The sequence below is a fragment of the Micropterus salmoides genome, unplaced genomic scaffold, assembly GCF_014851395.1.
Source record: "Micropterus salmoides isolate LMB-PRFRI ecotype aquatic unplaced genomic scaffold, ASM1485139v1 Ms_hic_scaffold_19, whole genome shotgun sequence".
Taxonomy (NCBI): Eukaryota; Metazoa; Chordata; class Actinopteri; order Centrarchiformes; family Centrarchidae; genus Micropterus; species Micropterus salmoides.
In genome coordinates this window covers 29661189-29668556 of record NW_024041039.1, presented here as the reverse complement: position 1 = coordinate 29668556, position 7368 = coordinate 29661189, and positions in this window count along the sequence as shown.

The following is a 7368-nucleotide window of genomic DNA, read 5'->3' as shown; positions in this document are numbered from 1 at the left end:
AAGGTCGTGTGTTCAAATGTGTTGGTTGACTTTTAAATAATGAGAAATATTAAAGTTCTCCTTCTCCCTGAGAAAGACTTTAAAGATTTATAGTGAGACTATGTTACTTTGGAAAGAAGAAATAACAGATTTCTCCTCTCACAAATGAAAAGGTAAATTCATAGGCAGCAAAACACATCGTTACTGAAATAACTCAGAGGTTTCGCTGATACAGTCTTACTTGACTGATGTAGGATGTATGAACAGTAGCTAATTGTGACTTTTGTTATCAAACTTTGGATTGTTATTGTTGCATGACAGAGTGACTGACTTTAATACTATCTTCTACTTCTACTACATTTGAGCATTTACCATTCCGTGGTAATTGTCACATGTTGCCGCAGTGGCAAAAGCTACATACTGCTACCACTAATGCTTACCAGCTGATATTATGGAATCACAAAACAGATCATATAACATATCAGTGGTAAAATGAACATACAGAGATGAGTGTTTATAGAAGCTAATGCAATGAGGGCCTTCAGAATGGCTGCTTATGGTGTGATAACTCACATGAAAGTCTGAATTTGGTGCTTACATCTGAGTGTTTAGTCCACCTGGTGGACTGTAGTAATCAGTTGATCAGACCATTTGCTTTCACATTCCCTAATGTTTGAGTTCAAGTCAAGTCCCAATACATGACATACTTCACATGATTTCTATTCATATCATCTATCTTCATGCGTGTACATTAGGTAGGATGCAAAGACAGGAACTTCTCACACTCTCTCAGCCAAGTGAGATGCAATGGATATCTGCTTTTAGGGATTACCCAGTGATAGTGGTACTGAAAACCTCTCTGCAGTGTGTGTGTGTGTGTGTGTGTGTGTGTGTGTGTGTGTGTGTGTGTGTGTGTGTGTGTGTGTGTGTGTGTGTGTGTGTGTTTGTGGACAAGCAGGTGAAGTGGATTATGAACAGGTTGTGTAATCCACAGGTTCTCTTATCTCTCCAAGGGAATAACCATCACTCTGTGCCTTGTAGGTCAACAGTGCTGTGTTCCTGTAGTGTCGTGAAGTTAGTGGGATTTTACTGCTGCTTTGCACAAAATGACCAAAGGACAGACATTTTCTAGAGAGGTGCATCACTGTAAAATTAAATTACTTGTCATTAGAATGTTGAATGCTTTGTGAAAATGACTAAGTACATTGACAATGCCTGGTATTAAACACCTTTATTTATTATAATTTGTATTAAAGTTTGTATACTTTGGAAGCACCCATTAGGGTATATCCGGAGTTTAAAGACCCTCATTTCCCCAGATGATGCAGGCACCCCCGTGTGACAATCAAGATGTGTCAAGTTTCTACAAATCGGACTGGTGGCATAGCATTTCTTGTTTTACAGAAGTTTGAAATTTTGACCTTTCAATTAAGGCACCTCCTGCCAGGCCAATCAGCGGAATGTTTGAAACGTCAGAGCCCTGCGCCAATATATACCATCAGTCCTGGTTCTGTCAATATCTAAGCAGCAGCCTGAGATGACTTTTATGTAAAAAATTGTGACATTTAATCAGAGCGCCCTCATTAGGTCAATCAGTGCAGCTTTAAAGTAGGAGAGTACAGCCAGTTTTATGTCTACCGCTCATTAGACTAATGAGTGTTTTTATTCATTGATTGTTTGACATCTGAAACAAAAAGGTAAAGACACATAAAAAACATATCTAAAGTCAGTGGTCCAAACATGCATATATGTTTTTGATAAGTATTTATAATATTGAAAATATATATACTTTGTATAGACATGGGCATTTAAGTTTATTCATTTTAACACATTTCTTTACAAAAATAGGAATGTTACAGAAGAAAACAAAACAATACACAGCAATACAATAAAAAAAAAACCTTCAAACTTCAAAAGCAGCCACAAGAATCCACCCTGGCACCCCGAATTCTTTGTATGTGTAAGCCTACAAGGAAATTAAGCTGAATATGATTCTGTAATTCCCACCTATACACACGCATATCTATGGATATACACACATATAGATATATATCTTGTGCATTATACATATAAAGTACATAGGAAAAGTCACAAGTTCATGAAAATGTAAAAGGTTCATCCTCTTAATTAATTCATAATTATCCTCAGTAAATTTCACTGAAGTCACCCTGTTAGCTTTACTTTGTATGCAAGTGAAGGTTTTGGCCTGATGGTGTCACTAGGAATCAAGAGGTCATCAAAAAATAACATTCGTCTTCTGGGGATCATGAATATTCACAGCAAAGTTCCTAAAAATCTGGCCAGTAGTTGTGGAAGTATTGGACCAAAGTGGTAGGGGGACAGACAGACTCTGTCTGAAAAATATGTTGTTGGTGAATGCCTTCCAAAATGACCAAATACCTGCAAAACAAATGACAGTCTCAGCTGTACTATGCTGCTAGTTAGAAACTGTTTGCATGCTAATAGGCTAAGCTGGTGGTAAACATGGTAAACATTACCTGATAATCAGCACTTTTGCATGATGATGTCAGACTTGTAGTCCTGTAGGCACTGTATTTGAACAAATGACTGATGCTGTTTTTCTTGGGAGGACAGCGTCAACTGACAGGACAATCAATAACACCATCAGGAGTAGGGGTTAAAGAAAAAAAAAAACATGACAGGCTACAGTAGACAAGTTGCTGCCTTAACAAGACAGTAGAGATGTGAGGCAACGTCCAGAGTTTAGAAAGATATCACAAGTCAGACTGAAGATGGGGAAATCCATCCATCATCCGTCCATTAAAATTATGCACAAAACTGTCTGCCTGCCTGTCTGTCTGTACTGAATACAAAACACAATGTCAACAAGGGCACAATAATCCATTCACCGTAAACACAGAACATACGCACGCACATTGTGCACGTCTGTGATGTATGTGTGTGTGTGTGTCTGTTTTGCCACGGGGGCTTGGCTGACACTAAAGATGGGAATTGGGTAGACAGCAGCATGTATTGTGTGTGTGTGTGTGTGTGTGTGTGTGTGTGCGCATATTGTATGTGTCCAGCTGGCGGGCTAAGGCCTTTGTGCAGCCTTTCATATTGTCTTATCAGTTCACAAATAAACATGGCTGCAGATGAAGCCCACGAGGAAAAAATGATGTCTGCGTCTACTGGGCTGCCTGCACCAATTGCTTTCACTTTGCACATTCATATCTATAGACATACATAAAATGTGATACTTAGACCCAATCGGACACGCAAACACATTCTAAAATGCTTTACTTTGATTGATTGACTATAATTCTGTTCTATAAATATCTGTTAGACCAGCATAAGAAACCACTTTCTACACTCCCTCTGCTGCTTCTGTATTAACCTGGTGTGTGTGTGTGTGTGTGTGTGTGTGTGTGTGTGTGTGTGTGTGTGTGTGTGTGTGTGAGATGAACATGGTGTTTTCTGCAAAGCTCAGCTCTAGTAGCTCAAAGGTCTAGACCCTGAGAAAAAACATGGCAAAAGAACTTCTGAAACCCTTGCTCTCATTTTTGAAGTGATCCATACACTATGTTCTTTTTCTCTAGCTTTCTCACTCCACCTTTGTCTTCCCAACACAGACTCATACACACACATTTTTCCGGTCTAAAGCACCACAAAGGAGTGTGTTTAGGATTTCCAGCCAAATATTCAAAATGACCATTACCATTCCAAATTGAAAATGTAGATTATTTCTGGTGTGATGGCGAAGTAAAGTGAAATGTGTCCCTGGGTGGAAGATGAATCACATTTGTGAGACTCTTCTCCCTCCGTGTGTTGTGTGTTTTATTGTTGAGAGGAGCACCATGGGTAAATCCCTCCTGGGTGAAGCTAGGAGCTACTTTGTCTTAATTAATGGAGGAGAAACAAGTTGCCCTGAAAGCAATCATCTCTGTAGTGGACATGTTACAGTTCCATGGCCTTTAGTTAGATGAGAGGAGATGAAAGCAAATGAAAGGAAAGGAAAGAAGAAGAGGTGATGGAAACCCCCCACCCCTGATGTAAATAACCTATCCTCTGGTTCAAGGTGGGACGTCAGTCCAACTCCATTAGTTTATTTTATTACTGCAGAAAGGCTGGAGCAGAGTGAATGTAGAGGGGGTGTGGGGCTCCAAGAGGGGGGAGAAGATGTCTCTTTTAGTGGGACGGAGGCAGGAAGGATGGAGATGGGTGAGAGAGATTAGCCGAGGCAGAGCAAGAGCGAGAGAGGAATGGTGCAGAATGATAGAAAGAAGCAATCTAAAAGAGACAGACAAGTCTGAAAAAAGAAAGGAGGGTGACCGTTGTTGGCATGAGAAGGTGTGTGTATGTCTGTATGTGCTGTTGGTGTGGGCTTGATATACCTGCACTACATATAAACACCAAAGATTCATTCGGACTGTCAAAGACTGGCTGCAGACACAGAGAGCAGAGCTGATAAATGAAGAGAGAGGCCTGTATTCAATTTAATGTCAAATTTAAAACGTGCACTTATTGAATTTACAGAATTTAGCCAGTTGCAAGAATATGTGATACAATGTTCAAAACTAAACGTTCACTTACTATCTTTGTACAGACCTTCAGACTATATCCCACTTCTTCAGTGAATAGAGCTTTCTCAGGTGTGACCTAAGTAAGTAGCAAGTGGTCGTATGTGTTTTTTTTCCGATGCAGTGGTCGCGCCAACACATTCTAACTCCCAAATCGTCACATATGGCCGCTTAGTCAAGACCGCTTGGTGTTGCTTTTTATCTCCCTGGGTAGCCCTTTAGTGTAGTTTTTGCAGGTGTAGGGCGCTGTAGTCAAGATAGCAATAATATGCAACATCCAGTTACACTCAAAATAAAACTGATGGTTAAAGTTGTGAAACGTCAGTTTGGTTGGATTTAGGAAAATATGGTTTGGGTTAAAAAACTACGCTAATACTACATAATGAGCCGTTATATTTGTATTACCTTAGAATGAGCCATTTCAATCTCTTACATAGAAGTTGCCGTGTTGCACCGCCATAATTCTACAGTAGCCCAAACGGACTAACTGCCTTTATTTGGGACAGGCATCCATATGGGACAGGCCTTTAATTCCCTTTGCACAAAACTGAAATAGGCTACTATGAAATAGTTTATTTATTTCAAACAGAATATAACTTGTATAAAAATTATCCAATAATATCAAATACACGTCATTCTTTGATCTAGCTCTGACAGATGGCTAATGCGCTTTTATTTTGAAGGCAGCAACGTAACGAAAACAACAACAGGGTTCAGGATATGAGAAGCGTGGCAGAAGTTAGTAGACAGAGTGATGGACTTCACATGACAGGATTCACAACTTGGATTAATTTTTATGAAAAGCTGTTTTGATTCTTTTGAGGTTTTATACATGCAAAGAACTTTTATAAAAACCAGACCAGGCGTTTAATCGAGACCTGTGTTTTATTTGTCAAAAGGTGTTCCCACACCAGGCCAGTAAATGGAGTAGGCGGCTATTTGGGACTCTGCCATTAACTGAAGTTTTATGGTAGTAGTTGTCTGGTTTGTTGGAAGTAAGAAGAGAAGTGAAATTAATGGATAAATGAAGGACCACACGTACTGTGGTCAGCAGAGCGTGTCGGCCACCACAGTTTCTCCGACTCACATGCAAAGGGAGGGGTGAGCGGTGACTGAGCCATTAGTTACTATTCGCAGCCCTCCCCACTAGATGCAACTAAAACTTACAAACTGAACCTTTAAGTAATGTAACTTACTAAATCGTGATTTACTTCGAAGTACGGAGCACTTCCTGTCAGCTTGGAGTTATGGCGAGGCTACCCAGCTGACAAGGTACAGTGCTTACGGTCTGCGTTGCCCTGACGTGTAGTTACATTTCTGAGGAGGTGCACATCAGGCTACAGCGTAGGGTACTGGGCTACCCATAGGCTACGCCGTCGATTCACACTTTAGGAGGGTGATGGGAGACTGGGGTTCGATTCCCACAGCAACACATCCACCAATGTGTCCCTGAGAAAGACACTTAACCCCTAGTTGCTCCAGAGTTGTGCAACCTCTGACATATAGCAATGGTGAGCCGCTTTGAATAAAAAAGTGTTACTTACATAGTATAACTACAAAACTATCAATGGTGAGTTAACACCGGTCTCCAGGGTGAAAGTCCAGTTTTTGACCCATCCACCCACCCAACCACCTCCTTACTCATACTTGTCTGTTGTTTATATACTCCACCTACTTTTAGCATTGAAAAGGTACGCTAAAGGGCTTCTCAGCGCGTTAAAAACTGACGGCAAGGGGTCTTGACCATGCGTCCATATGTGACGACTTGCATGTGAGGACGGGTTGCGCAGATGTGATGTGAGACACCACTCCATGGGCACTGGTTTTGTGGGTTTTCGGGAGCTTGAGGAGCACTGGGCAAACCATGACCAACAGTGACCATATCGGGAAAACAGAAGTGTTTTCATTTAACATAAAATATAGGGTCATTTTAGCCTCTAAAAGATTAAGGGAACATGTCAGATAGTTTGTTAAGAGAGGAAAGGGACCCCCAAGACGGGTCACAGGCCACAGAGGTGGGGAACCACTCTGTGTTTCATCTTTAACAAAGATGAACTTGCTTTATGGGCTAATCACATGTCTTCTATTGTCAGATCTTGGTAGCATAAATTGGAAATAAGTACAATTTTAAGGGTTACTTGGTAAAATGTGTCTAACAACTGAAACGATTATTATGTGATCATTATTATTATTAGATATCTGATGTTTAGGTTCTGTGTTACTTTCAATCAGACACAGGGACATATGACGTCATGGTTTGACGCCATGCTTGCTCTTTGCTGGAAGGCTTCATCTCTAGAATCGTGGCCAGTGTGTGAAATACAGGCTGGGGCAGAGTGATACTGGCGCTGATAGTGTCACTCACGCCTCACCTCTCCCTCACTGTCTCTCTTGGCCTATAATCTCCTTTCCTCCCCTGTAACCTCCTTTCTATTTCAAAGCAAAAAAAAATCGCCTTCAGTGGTCAGATCTATCTGATGCTATCTTTCCTCTCGCTGCCTTTAATGTAAGCAGATTCCCAATCAGCCTGGATGAATCCAATCAAGGCGAAGGGGGAGGCGCAACAATCTAGGGCACTTTCCCAATGACTGCTGCAGGCCAGGAGATTAGAGGACAGAGAGGGAGAGAAGGGGGGGGCGGGGGGTAGAAAGCCAGAGTTTGTATGATGAAGACGAAGCCTTTCATTCAACACTAAATCACACATGCATTCATCACCTTCACCTCCATTTGTCTAACCCCCCGCCCTTCAGCACAACTCCTGTTAGATACAGAAATGCAAATTTTTCCTCCTCCTTCCCTATTCACCTGTTTTTTTTAATTATTTCTACCATATGGATGCCAGCAAGGA